The sequence below is a fragment of the Hylobates moloch genome, unplaced genomic scaffold, assembly GCF_009828535.3.
Source record: "Hylobates moloch isolate HMO894 unplaced genomic scaffold, HMol_V3 SCAFFOLD_13, whole genome shotgun sequence".
NCBI classification, from domain to species: domain Eukaryota; kingdom Metazoa; phylum Chordata; class Mammalia; order Primates; family Hylobatidae; genus Hylobates; species Hylobates moloch.
In genome coordinates this window covers 38,068,566-38,083,184 of record NW_026652288.1, presented here as the reverse complement: position 1 = coordinate 38,083,184, position 14,619 = coordinate 38,068,566, and positions in this window count along the sequence as shown.

The window sequence follows — 14,619 nt, the reverse complement described above, 5'->3', positions numbered from 1 at the left end:
CCTCTTGACCCAATCACCTCCCACAGGTCCCACCTCCTTATACCATCACCTTGGGGGTTGGGATTTCCATATATGAATTTTGTTTTTTTTTTTCTAGAGACAGGGTCTCTCTCTGTTGCCGAGGCTGGAGTCACAGATCACTGCAGCCTCGACCTCCCAGGCTCAAGTGATCTTCCCACCACAGCCTCCCAAGTATCTGGGACTTCAGGTGCATCCCACCATGCCTGGCTAATTTTTTTGTAGAGATAGGGATCTTACTATGTTAGCCAGGCTGACCTTGAATTCCTGGGCTCAGGCGATCCTCCTGCCTTGCCCTCCCAAGGTGCTGGGATTACAGGCGTGAGTCACTGCTCCTGGCCTCAGTATGTGAATTTCAGAGGGGATACAAACATTGAGACCATCACAGACCTGAATATATTTGGGGGTCGTTATTCAGCCTACTGATAATCAGGTCCTGACTGATGGTGGTTCCAGGAGAACAGAGCCTTAGGGAAGTACGTCTGCAGCCGGTTCTCTAATCTACAGGGCTTAAGAGCATCATCAACCCTGTTGCCATGGTTAAGGGGCACTGGTAGTTCACAACATGCAGAGACAAAATGGTGACTTATATTGTCACCTGTGGTCACCTGTCATTTACAGGGTCAGGTCCATTCTGCACTGGTCTCCCTGTTGAGCAAGGATGGTGGCCATTGTCAGTCCAGGCTGCCCACTTCCTTGTTCTTTTTTTTTTTTTTTTTTTGACGGAATCTCTCTCTGTCACCCAGGCTGGAGTGCAGTGGCACGATCTCTGCTCACTGTAACCTCCGCCTCCCAGGTTCAAGTGATTCTCCTGCCTCAGCTTCCTGAGTAGCTGGGATTACAGGCGCCCGCCATCACGCCCAGCTAATTTTTGTATTTTTAGTAGAGATGGGGTTTCACTATGCTTTCCAGGCTGGTCTCGAACTCCTGACCTCAGGTGATCCGCCCGCCTTGGCCTCCCAAAGTTCTGGGATTACAGGCATGAGCCACTGTTCCTGGCTGCTTGTTCTTATTCCTTTTTTTTTTTTTTTTTTTGAGACAAGGTCTCGCTCTGTCACTCAGACTGGAGTACAGTGGCATGATCATGGCTCACTGCAGCTTCGACCTCTTGGGCCCAAGCAATCCTTCTGCCTCAGCCTCCTGAGTAGCTGGGAACACAGGTGCACGCCACCACCCCCGGGTAGGTTTTTCCAATTTTTTTTTTTTTTTAAGATTGAGTCTCACTCTGTTGCCCAGGCTGGAGTGCAGTGGCACGATCTTGGCTCACTGACTGCAACCTCTGCCCCACCGGGTTCAAGTGATTCTCCTGCCTCAGCCTCCCGAGTAGCTGGCATTACATGCACATGCCACCACGTCCAGCTAATTTTTTGTATTTTTAGTAAAGACAAGTTTTCATCATGTTGGCCAGGTTGGTCTTTAACTCCTGACCTCAGGTGATCTTCCCACCTTGGCCTCCCAAAGTGCTGAGATTATGGGCGTGAGCTTCCACGCCTGGCCGATTTTTACAAAATTATTATTATTATTTTGTAGAGACGGGGTCTTTCTATTTTGCCCAGGTTGGTCCTGAACTCCTGGCCTCAAGCCATCCTCCCACCTCAGCCTCCCAGAGTGCTGGGATTACAGGCATGAGCCACCATGCCCAGCCAACAAGGGGAGTCTTAAGTACAGAGCAAAGTCTCCTGGTAGCTCACCAGCCAGATGGTGGACTGGTATTGGGGAGTCCACCCCAGTGGGGACTCACTGAGGCAGACCAGTATGTGGGAAAACCATGGACATGACCCCCAGATCTGAGAGCAGTGGACACTGGGGAAGACTCTCTACTCCCACTCAACCCTTTCTCCAGTAAGGACCCAAGAGGGCAGAGGCCTAACCCAGCCCCTGGCGTTCATCCTGATTCATCCAATGAGTCTAATCTTCTGTGGCGTGATTGGTTCAGGAATGGGCATCCAACCTAGTTCTGGCCAATGGGATGCAAGGGGAGGGGGATATTCTGAAAAAGTGTAGAAAAAAGAGGATCACAGATCTAAGGTTTATAGTAAGAGTTTGTGGTTTCCCAGAATGACATGGAAGAAGGAATGAGGGAGGACACCTACAAGCTGGATGATGGCTACACCCTAAGCCTTCAGAGGCGTGGACTGAAAGCCACAAGAGAAGGAAGTAAAAGATCAGATAATGATTTCCTTTAGGAATGTAAGTCATGAGGCCAGCTGACCATGGTGAAATCTTATATTGGGAAATAGTGTGGGCTGTTGACTTGACAATGGAGCCATAGGTTAGCCGCCATTTTGCAGAGCTATCTGTGAAGGTGCTGATGACACTCTTGAAAGGATCCCAGTACTGGTCCAAGGTGAAGAAGACACAGGAATCCATCATGTGGTGAGATTCTAACTTCATCCCTAACTGGCGGTCTACATTACGTGTAGATCTGTTTACTAAGGCAGTTGATCTCTTCTTTGATGTGTCTTTGAAAGGGGTTTTCTCGTTCCTCATGTTACCAAATAAAGGAGGTGTTTTATTGCACTCTCCAGGAAAGACAAGTGGAGGAAGAACAGCTGCAGTTTGTCTCTGTCCCTCATACCTTCCCTGGGGGTGGCGGTGGGGGAGGACCCATGGTTTAGTGGAACTTATTCTTGTGCCTATAAACCAGCTAGAGAGGAGCCTCCATTATTTATTTATTTATTTATTTATTTATTTATTTATTTATTTATTTAGAGATGGAATCTTGCTCTGTCACCCAGGCTGGAGTGCAGTGGTGCAATCTTGGCTCACTGCAGCCTCAGCCTCCTGGGCTCAAGTAATCCTCCCACCTCAGCCTCCCAAGTAGCTTGGACTACAGGCGCATGCCACAGTGCCCAGATAATTAAAAAAAATTTTTTTTTTGTAGTGATGGGGTCTTGCTATGTTGCTCAGGCTGGTCGTCTTGAACTCCTGGCTTCAAGCAATCCTCCTGCCTTGGCCTTCCAACATGCTGGAATTACGGGCATGAGCCACTACACCCAGCCCAGCTCTGGGTGTACAGGCACCTGGGTGTTTTTTTGTTTGTTTGTTTGTTTTTTTGAGACAGAGTTTCACTCTTGTTGCCCAGGCTGGAGTGCAATAGCTCGATCTCGGCTCACTGCAACCTCCGCCTCCAGGTTCAAGAGATTCTCCTGCCTCAGCCTCCTGAGTAGCTGGGATTACAGGCGCCCGCCACCACGCCGGCTAATTTTTTGTATTTTTAGTAGAGACGGGGTTTCACCATGTTGGCCAGGCTGATCTCGAACTCCAGACCTCAGGTGATCCACTCGCCTCGACCTCCCAAAGTGCTGGGATTACAGTCGTGAGCCACGATGCCCAGCCCTGCATTTTCTTTGAACAAGTATTAAATGATTTTGGTTTTCTCTTTATAGTAGTGATACAATGTTGCCTTCACAATGAATTAATTCTAAACATTATTTAAAGAAATTAAGTAAATGAGAGTTCAAGTAGTCCTTGAATAGGACAAAAAAATCTCAAGTGGTATGTGAGCCCCAGAAGTTTGGGTAGCTTGGTTTTAGAGAAGCCCTGCACTATTTTTTCCCCCTGGCGACGGTCCCCAGTTTGTCTGGCTTGGGGGTGAGAATCACTCTTCTTTCTTGGGTTTTCTTTTCAAATGCACAGAGCAGGGCACTCAGCCGGCCAACATGAGGGCTGAGGGTTGTCACCAAGCAGCGATGTCTCTCCACTGGGAGACTTTAAAAAGGCTACAGTTGGCCGGGTGTGGTGGCTCACGCCTGTAATCCCAGCACTTTGGGAGGCTGAAGGGGGTGGATTACCTGAGGTCAGGAGTTTGAGACCAGCCTGACCAACATGGAGAAACCCCGCCACTAAAAATACGAAATTAGCCGGGCATGGAGGCACATGCCTGTAATCCCAGCTACTCAGGAGGCTGAGGCAGGAGAATCGCTTGAACCTGGGAGGCAGAGGTTGCAGTGAGCTGAGTCTGCACCATTGCACTCTAGCCTGGGAAGAGCAAAACTCTGTCTAAAAAAATTTTTTTAAAGGCTACACTTGCAGTGATTTAAAATAAACTGAGGCTTTTAGGAAATCTCTGCTGAAGCAGCTTCTGCTTCAGCAGAAACACCTGTGTGTTTTAATGCCGAGGATGGGCGGAGTACGGAGCCTTGGGTGAAGCTGCAGACTGGGAGAGACCTGGACCAGTTACAAACTGTAATATCAGACAAGCTACCTGTATTTGTCTGTTCTCGTATTGCTATAAAGAAATACCTGAGAGGCCCGGTGTGGTGGCTCACGCTTGTAATCCCAGCACTTTGGGAGGCTGAGGCGGGCGGATCATTTGAGGTCAGGAGTTTGAGACCAGACTGACCAACATAGTGAAACCCCATCTCTACTAAAAAGAAAAAGAAAAAAATAGCCAGGCATGGTAGCAGGCGCCTGTAGTCCCCGCTACTTGGAAGGCTGAGGCAGGAGAATCACTTGAACCCAGGAGGTGGAGGTTGCAATGAGCCGAGATCGCACCACTGCACTCCAGCCTGGGTGGCAGAGTGACTCTGTCTCGAAAAAAAAAGGAAGAAATGTGCCCAGGCCAGGCGCGATGGCTCACATCTGTAATCCCAGCATTTTGGGAGGCTGAGGCAGGAGAATCTCTTGATCTGGGGAGATTGAGGTTGCAGTGAGCTGAGATCGAGCCACTATACTCCAGCCTGGGCAACAGAGCAAGACTCTGTCAAAAAAAAAAAAAAGAAAAAGAAAATAAATAAATAAATAAATAAATAAATGTGCCCTGGGGTGGATGCAGTGACTCATGACTGTAATCCCAGCACTTTGGGAGGCCACGGTGGTAGGATTGCTTGAGCCCAGGAGTTTGAGATTACAGTGAGCCATGATCACACCACTGCACTCCAGCCTGGGCGACAGGGCGAGACCCTGTCTCAAAACAAAAAAACAAAATTACCTGAGCCAAGCACGGAACTCCATTATACTCATAACCAAGTTTGTTGTCGTTGTTGTTAGAGACAGGGTCTCACTCCGTCACCCAGGCTGGAGTGCAGTGGTGCGATCATGGCTCACTGTAATCTCAAACTCCTGGGCTCAAGCGATCCTCCCAACTCGGCCTCCCAAACTGCTGTGATTACAGGTGTGAGCCACCGCACTGGGCCCGTAAACAGTTTTAAATTTTTCAGGAACGCACCTACTGGGTAGAATCAGGGATGTGTGTTCATTGTTCACCATTTGGTGCCTGAGTCACAAAGCCAATGTACCTGTGTCTGTCTTCATTTGTGGCTCTCCAGCTGGCATTCACAAAGCTTCTGCCCCTGGCACACCTCTAACCCTTTATTATGTTTTATAGCTAAGTCTGAGCTTTTTGAACATTTTACTATAAATTACTTTCCGCTTATTCTTTCTTCATTATAATAAAGACATTACCTTGATTAAAAATTTTATTTTGTATGTGGGTGGGTTATATTATCCATAAACTTTATTTCAGGGTGGTAAAGGGAGCATATAAAATATTTATTATAACACTAATCTATGCTAAAAATCAAAACAGCCGTTACCCCTGGGGGTGGGGGGTGGGCGGTAAGAGGATTGACTGCAAAAGGGCACAAAGGAATGTTCTGGATAGAAATGTTCTCTGCCTTGATTGAGGTGGTGTACAATTGTCAAAACTCATCCAACTGCACACTTAAAGTGAGCGCGTTTTACCATAATTATAATGTAAATTATACCTCACTCGAGTGGAATAAAACAAATTTTAAAATATCTGCATAGAAACTTTAAAAATATAGACTTGGCCAAGCGTGGTGGCTCAGGCCTGTAATCCCAGCACTTTGAGAGGGGGAGGTGGGCGGATCACTTGAGGTCAGGAGTTCAAGACCGGACCAGCCTGGCCAACATGGAGAAACCCCACCTCTACTAGAAATACAAAATTAGCCAGGCATGGTGGCAGGTGCCTGTAATCCCAGCTATCTGGGAAGCTAAGACACAAGAAGCGCTTGAACTCGGGAAGCAGAGGTTGTAGTGAACCAAGATCTCGCCACTGCACTCCAGCCTGGGCAACAGAGCAAGACCCTGTCTCAAAAAACAAAAAGCAGACTTGTTCTAGAAAGCAGATAGAGATCTGCTAAGGCCTTGAAATCAATTAAGTGGATTTAGACCAGCATTTAAAAACAAAAGCAAAAACAGAAGAGATAAGAGGCTGGCACTGCCCACATTGTGAGTCTTGCACAAGTTGTATAAAACTTTTTTATTTTTATTTTTATTTTTTTTGAGACAGAGTCTCACTCCGTCACCCAGGCTGGAGTGCAGTGGCATGATCTCAGCTCACTGCAACCTCCGCCTCCTGGGTTCAAGCGATTCTCCCACCTCACCCTCCCAAGTAGCTGGGATTACAGATGTGCGCCACCATGCCCAGATAAATTTTTTTTGTACTTTTAGTAGAAACGGGGTTTCATCATGTTGGCCAGGCAGGTCTTGAACCCCTGACCTCAAGTGATCCACCTGCCTTGGCCTCCCAAACTCCTGGGATTACAGGCGTGAGCCACCGCAACTGGCCGAGTTTTGTAAACTTTAATTACGTAATAGATATACATATATGCATGTGTGCTAGGTTGTGTTGTAAGTACATGTCTTATTTTAAATTGTAGTCAAAAACACTGAAAAAACTAAAATGGTACTTGCCAGACTTTCAAACATAGATCTCTTACCTCTTTTGCAGCAATATCTGAGATGTGATTAGATCATCATGATTTTATCCGAGAAGACTGACAGTCAGAAGCTTGTGTTTGAAAGAGGATTAAATGTGGTAGAGTGAGTTCTAATAATAGAAATCATGGGGATGGGGAATAAAAAGAGTGTTGGGGTGAGAGCTGAATGCTCATTGTTCATAATGATGTCTATATTTGATCAATCCAGAATTAACATGACAAACCTGGAAAAACATTTCCAAATTGCATCGCATGCAAAGGGCTAATTTTAATAGATTTCCCACAAATGAATAAGAAAAGGAACAATCTCAGGCCGGGCGCGGTGGCTCACGCTTGTAATCCCAGCACTTTGGGAGGCTGAGGCGGGTGGATCATGAGGTCAGGAGATCGAGACCATGGTGAAACCCCGTCTCTACTAAAAATACAAAAAAAAAATTAGCCAGGCGTGGTGGCGGGCGCCTGTAGTCCCAGCTACTCGGAGAGGCTGAGGCAGGAGAATGGCGTGAACCCGGGAGGCGGAGCTTGCAGTGAGCCGAGATTGTGTCACTGCACTCCAGCCTGGGCGACAGAGCAAGACTCCGTCTCAGAAAAAAAACAAGAAAAAAAAAAGAAAAGGAACAATCTCATTAGGGGAAAAAATGCACAGAGAATGTGAACAAATAGTTCATAGAAAAGGAAATAAGAATGGTTCTTAAGGCTGGGCGCCATGCCGCATGCCTGTAACCCCAGCACTTTGGGAGACCGAGGTGAGTGGATCACTTGAGGTCAGGAGTTCGAGACCAGCCTGGCCAACATGATGAAACCCTGTCTCCACTAAAAATACAAAAATTAGTCGGGCGCGGTGGTGGGTGCCTGTAATCCTAGCTACTCGGAAGGCTGAGACAGGAGAATCGCTTGAACTCAGGAGGCAGAGGTTGCAGTGAGCCGAGATCACACCGCTGCACTCCAGCCTGGGCAACAGAGTGAGACTGTCTTTTTTTTTCTGAGATGGAGTCTCACTCTGTCACCCAAGCTGGAGTGCAGTGGCGCGATCTCGGCTCACTGCAAGCTCCACCTCCCAGGTTCACACCATTCTCCTGCCTCAGCCTCCTGAGTAGCTGGGACTACAGGTGCCTGCCACTGCGCCTGGCTAATTTTTTGTATTTTTAGTAGAGACAGGGTTTCACCATGTTAGCCAGGATGGTCTCAATCTCCTGACCTCGTGATCTGCCTGCCTCGGCCTCCCAAAGTGCTGGGATTACAGGTGAGAGCCACCACGCCCAGCTGCCACACACTTTTAAATGACCAGATCTCTTGAGAACTCACTCACAAGGGATGGTGCTAAGCCATTCATGAAGGATCCACCCCATGATCCAATCACCTCCCACCAGGCTCCACCTCCAATGTTGGAAATTGCAATTCAACAAGAGATTGGTGGTGATAGCACCTAGACTATATCAGCCATGGTACCTAGAGCATAAAATGCAGTCATGAAAAACAAATCCAACAGCTTGTCAAGGTCAGCAGTGACTTCCATGGTGCCAAATCCAAAGTTCAATTCTTTTTGAGTGAAGTCCTCTCTGTCACCAGGTGTGGTGGTGATCTCAGTCCTCAACCTTTGCCTCCTGGTTCTATTGCTCATACTGCAACTTCCGCCTCCTGGGTTCAAAAGATTCTCCTGCCTCAGCCTCCCAAGTAGCTGGGATTACAGGCGCCTGCCACCACTCCCAGCTAAGGGCCTCGTCTTATAAGAATATTTGTGATTGCATTTGGAGCCTACATGGATTATGCAGGATCATCTCCCCATTTTAATATTCTTTTTTTTTTTTTGAGATGGAGTTTCACTCTTGTCACCCAGGCTGGAGTGCAATGACATGATCTCAGCTCACTGCAACCTCTGCCTCCCGGGTTCAAGTGATTCTCCTGCCTCAGCCTCCTGAGTAGCTGACATGTCTGCAATTTATTCCTTCTGATGGGTTCTTGGTCTTGCTGACTTCAAGAGTGAAGCCACGGACCTTCCTTCGGGGTGAGTGTTACAGCTCTTTAAGACGGTGTGTCTGGAGTTTGTTCCTTCAGATGTTCAGATGTGTCTGGAGTTTCTTCCTTCTGGTGGGCTGATGGTCTCACTGACTTCAGGAGTGAAACCACAGGCCTTCACAGTGAGTGTTACAGCTCTTAAAGGTAGTGTGGACCCAAAGAATGAGCAGCAGCAAGATTTATTGTGAAGAGCGAAAGAACAAAGCCTCCACTGCATGGGAGAGGATGGGAGCAGGTTGCCACTGCTGGCTCCAGTGGCCAGCTTTTATTCCCTTATTTGGCCCCACCCACATCCTGCTGATTTGTCCATTTTACAGAGTGCTGATTGGTCCATTTTGCAGAGTGCTGATTGGTCCGTTTTACAGAGTGCTGATTGGTGCGTTTACAATCCTTTAGCTAGACACAGAGCGCTGATTGGTGTGTTTTTACAGAGTGCTGATTGGTGTGTTTACAATCCTTTAGCTAGACAGAAGAGTTCTCCAAGTCCCCACTTGACCCAGGAAGTCCAGCTGGCTTCACCTCTCACTGGGATTACAGGCATGTGCCACCATGCCCAGCTAATTTTGTATTTTTAGTAGAGATGGGGTTTCTCCATGTTGGTCAGGCTGGTCTCAAACTCCTGACCTCAGGTGATCCACCCACCTCAGCCTCCCAAAGTGCGGGGATTACAGACGTGAGTCACCACCCCCAGCCTCTGTTTCTTTTTTTTGGGCACCTGTAATCCCAGCTACTTGGGAGGCTGAAGCAGGAGAATCACTTGAACCCAGGAGGCACAGGTTACAGTGAGCCAAGATGGTGCCACTGCACTCCAGCCTGGGCAACAGAGCGAGACTCTGTCTCAAAAAAAAAAAAAAAAAGAGAGAGAGAGAAACCTGAGGGTGCTGTTATAGAAGGTGCAAATGTGCAAATGGCCACTGTGAACAGCCAGTGGACCCCGCCACACCTTTCCTCCCCTCCTATCAACCTCTTTTGTGCCTCCCCCTCCGTGTACCACCTTCTCTGTCACCACCCCTGGCCTCACTACTCTCTCCTTTGCCACTATCATCAAAAAACAAACAAAACAAATAAACAACAACAACAAAAACCTCAGACTTCTCAAGAACAATACTGCAAACAAGATGAGAGAAAAATGCCTTTAAAATTCTGAAACAAATGGAATTTGGTCCCTGAATTCTGTGGCCAGTCAACTATCAATCAAGTCAGGGGAGAGGTTGAAGACATTTTCAGACATGTAAAGTCTCAAACGTTTACCTCCCATGACCTTGCTCAAGAAGCAAGCTCCAGGATGGCCAGGCACGGTGGCTCACGCTTGTAATCCCAGCACTTCGGGAGGCCGAGGCGGGTGGATCACGAGGTCAGAAGTTCGAGACCAGCCTGACCGACATGGTGAAACCCTGTCTCTACTAAAAATACAAAAATTAGTTGGGCATGGTGGTGTGTGCCTGTAATCCCAGCTACTCGGGAGGCTGAGGCAGGAGAATCGCTTGAACCTGGGAGGCGGAGGTTGCAGTGAGCCGAGATCGCACTACTGCACTCCAGCCTGGGCGACAGAGCGAGACTCTGTCTCACAACAACAACAACAAAAAAAGCTCCAGGATGCACTCCACTGAAATGAGAGCACCACCAAGAAAAAGGGGAGCACTAATATCCAGGACACAGGGGACCTGACATAGGAGAGAAGTGAAGGGGCATCTCAGGATGGCAGTAAACGAGGTCCCAGCATGGCAGCAGGGCATCAAAGTCTGAGGGCAGGCCGGGTATGGTGTTGTGTACCTGTGATCCCAGCTACTGGGGAGGCCGCGGCAAGAGGATCACTTCATCCCAGGAGCTCGAGGCTGCAGTGAGCCCTGATCATGCCACTGCACTCTAGCCTGGGTGACAGACAGAGACCCTTTCTCTAACATAGACATAAAAATATTATATAAAAATAAATATATAATGTTTATTTCTATTATATAAAAATTATTTCTACATATTTCTGTAATTATATAATATACAAATTATTTATTTATTTCTATTATATAAAAATAAAATAGAAAAGGTTAGAGGGCAACCAGTCCAAATAGGCCTGTGTGACTCATGAGGCTGATGTGGGGGCAATCATTGCCAGCACGCCAACTGCCATTGTACTGTTTTTTTTGAGACAGTGTCTCACTCTGTTGCCCAGGCTGGAGTGCAGTGGTATAATGATCTCAGCTCACTGCAGCCTTGACCTCCTGGGCTCAAATGATCATCCCACCTCAGCCTCCCAAGTAGCTGGGATGACAGGTGCACATCACCACACCTGGCTAGTTTTTGTATTTTTTTGTAGAGACGGGGTTTCACCGTGTCACCCAGGCTGATCTCGAACTCCTGAGCTCAAGCAATCTGCCCACCTTGCACCATGGCCTCCCACAGTGCTGAGATTGCAGCTTGAGCCACTGCACCCGGCCTTTGTTTTGTCTTTTAAGTTGAGGAGAGTATGGCTGGGTGAACGTGAACCACATTCTTCCTTTCTTTTTAACTGGAGACAGGGTCTCACTACATCACCCAAGCTGCTCTTGAACTCCTGGGCTCAAGAGATCCTCCCACCTCAGCCTCCCAAAGTGCAGGCAGCCACCACACCCGGCCCACATTCCTGTCTATACTTGACTTGCCTTGACCGTGGCAGAAAGCTTGTTCTCCCTGCGTGACCTGCCATGGACCCAGGGCTACACTCGTTTCCCTGTAGTAACTGTGCTGCTAGGTCCACGCCTGAGAGCCTTGGAGGGCTGGGGTGTTCCCGGAGGTAGGATACACAGAGCTGACCGCACTCCTGCTGACCATGCACAGCGTGGCCCATGCTTCAGCCCTGACAGATCCCCCGGTTGGTGGTGGGTCATGTGCCCTCTAGGACTCAACTCCTGTTCTCACCCACTGAACTCACGAGGAAGGGTTTGTGTCAACCCTCAGGGAAGGTCATACCAGATTTGACCTTGATATGACCCAGCTCATCCTTCACACAACAGGGGCCAGGCTGCCCTTTCCTCACACAGAAGGATGAGCCTTGCTCTCCAGTGGGTTTTTATTTATTTATTTACAGACAGGCTCTACCAAGGCTGGAGTGCAGTGGTGAGATCTTGGCTCACTGCAACCTCTGCCTCCCTCCCGGGCTCAAGTGGTCCTCCCACCTCAGCTTCCCGAATAGCTGGGACCACGGGCGCACACCAGCACACCTGGCTAATTTTTGTATTTTTTGTAGAGACGAGGTTTCGCCATGTTGGCCAGGCTGGTCTCAAACTCCTGGGCTCAAGCGATCGGCCTGCCTCAGCCTCCCAAAGTGCTGGGATTACAGGCGTGAGCCACTACATCCAGCCTAATAAGATATTTTTTAAGGCATTTTTTTGTGGGGGACAGGGTCTTGCTCTGTTGCCCAGGCTGGAGTGCAGTGGCATGATCACAGCTCACTGCAATCTCCTGGGATCAAGTGATCCTTTCACCTCAGCCTCCCAAGCACACCCCTGTAGGACTTCAAAATCTTCCAACACTCCTCAATGTGACTCCAGTGGAAAATGGTGTACCCAACAATGGTACAATAAATAGTTGGGGCCAGGCATGGTGGCTTACACCTGTAATCCCAGCACTTTAGGAGGCCGAGGTGGGCAGATCATTTGAGGTCAGGTGTTCAAGAGCAGCCTGGCCAACATGGTAAAACCCTGTCTCTACTTAAAAAAAAAAAAAAAATTATCCAGGCGTGGTGTCATGTGCCTGTATTCCCAGCTACTTGGAAGGCTGAGGCAGGAGAATCACTTGAACCCAGGTAGCAGAGGTTGCAGTGAGCCAAGATCACACCACTGTGCTCCAGCCTGGGCGACAGAGCAAGACTCCATCTCAAAAAAAAAAAAAAAGAAAATAATAATAATAATAAAATAAAAATAAAAAAAAATAAATAGTTGGGCCAATATTTACAAGAGCTCATGTTTGTTTGAGGGTTTAGTCTGTCCCTGGTCTCAATGCCGGATTTTATGGAACTATCATGTCGACCCCATGATACAGTTGTGCTTGGAGGCCACATGCGGTGGCTCACGCCTGTAATCCTAGCACGCTGGGAGGCCAAGGCAGGTGGATTGCTTCAGCCCAGGAGTTTGAAACCAGCCTGGTCAGCAAGGCAAGACTCTGTCTCTACAAAAAAATTTTAAAAATCAGGTGGGTGAGGTGGCGTGAAACTGTAGTCTCAGCTACTAGGGAGGTTGAAGTGGGAAGATCACTTGAGTCCAGGAGTTCGAGGCTGCAGTGAGCTATGATCATGCCACTGCACTACAGCCTAGGCAACAGAATGAGCCCCTGTCTTAAAAAACAAAATACATGGCCAGGCAGGGTGGCTCACGCCTGTAATCCCAGGACTTTGAGAGGCCAAGATGGTTGGATCACCTGAGGTCGGGACTTCCAGACCACCCTGACCAACATGGAGAAACCCCGTCTCGACTAAAAATACAAAATTAGCTGGGTGTGGTGGTGCGTGCCTGTAATCCCAGCTACTCGGGAGGCTGAGGCAGGAGAATCGCTTGAATCCAGGAGATGGAGATTGCAGTGAGCCAACATCGTGCCACTGCACTCCAGCCTGGGCAAAAAGAGCAAAACTCCATCTCAAAAAAAAAAGAAAAAAAATGACAAAAACAAAACCATGCTGGGAGATGACACAGGACCTGAGGCCTGAAATCCAGGACGAGATGGCAGAGGGATGAATTGGAGACAGTGGGGCCTGGTGGTTAAGGCCAAGGGGGCAGAAGGGAATGAATCTCAGCTCTTTTTTTTTTTTTGACACAGAGTCTTGCTCTGTTGCCCCGGCTGGAGTGCAATGGTGCAATCTCAGCTCACTGCAACTTCCACGTCCCACGTTCAAGAGATTCTCTAGTCTCAGCTTCCTGAGTAGCTGGGAACACAGGCGTCCATCACTATGCCTGGCTAATTTTTGTATTTTTAGTAGAGACAGAGTTTCACCATGTTGGCCAGGCTGGTCTCGAACTCCTGACCTAGGTGATCCACCTGCCTCGGCCTCCCAAAGTGCTGGGATTACAGGCATAAGCCACTGCACCTGGCTTAGCTCTTCTTCTTACTGACAGTGTGAGGTCAGGTAAGTGAGCTCACTCCTCTGAACCTGAGTTTCCTCTTCTGTAATAGAAAATGGGACCACGTGAAGCGGTGAGGAATCCATGCAATCATACACGGTTCACAGGGAGCCTCCAGCGAACTGGCTGTGGCAGTGATTATGAGGTGAAGCGTGGGGTGGGCTGTCCTGGGTCTGTCACAGGAAGCCTCCACATCTGAGAGGGTGAGTCACTCTTCCTTCCTGCTGTAATTTGAAGCAGGGTGGCATCTCTTGGGAGGTGAGCTGTGCCCTGGGCATGCTGCTCACCTCCAGTGGCTCACAGGTCCCCTGACGTGTGACATCATACGCAGTCAGGATGAAATCATGGAGCTCAAAGTTTGGGATGAAAGGAAATGGTTCTGCTGGGAGGCGGAAGTTGCAGTGAGCCAAGATCACGCCATTGCACTCCAGCCTGGGCGACAGAGTAAGACTCGGAAAAATAGAAAAGAAAAAGAAAAGAAAAAAAGTAAGGAAGGGAGGGAGGGAGGGAAGGAAGGAAAGAAGGAAGGAAGGGAGGGAGGGAGGGAAAGAAAGAAAGAGAGAAGGAAAGAAAGAAAGAAAAAGAAAGAAAGAAAAGAAAGAAAAGAAAAAGAAAAGAAAGAAAGAAGAAAGAAAGAAAAAGCAAGAAAGCAAGAAAGCAAGAAAGAAAGAAAGGAGGGAGGGAGGGAGGGAAAGAGAAAATGATTCTGTGCTCTCCTCCTCCTCCAATCTCAAATTCTAGGGTCCAGCGCTTAGCCGGGCAGCAAGAATGGGTTCATGATCCCAACGGTCATTAGGATTCATCCACGTATT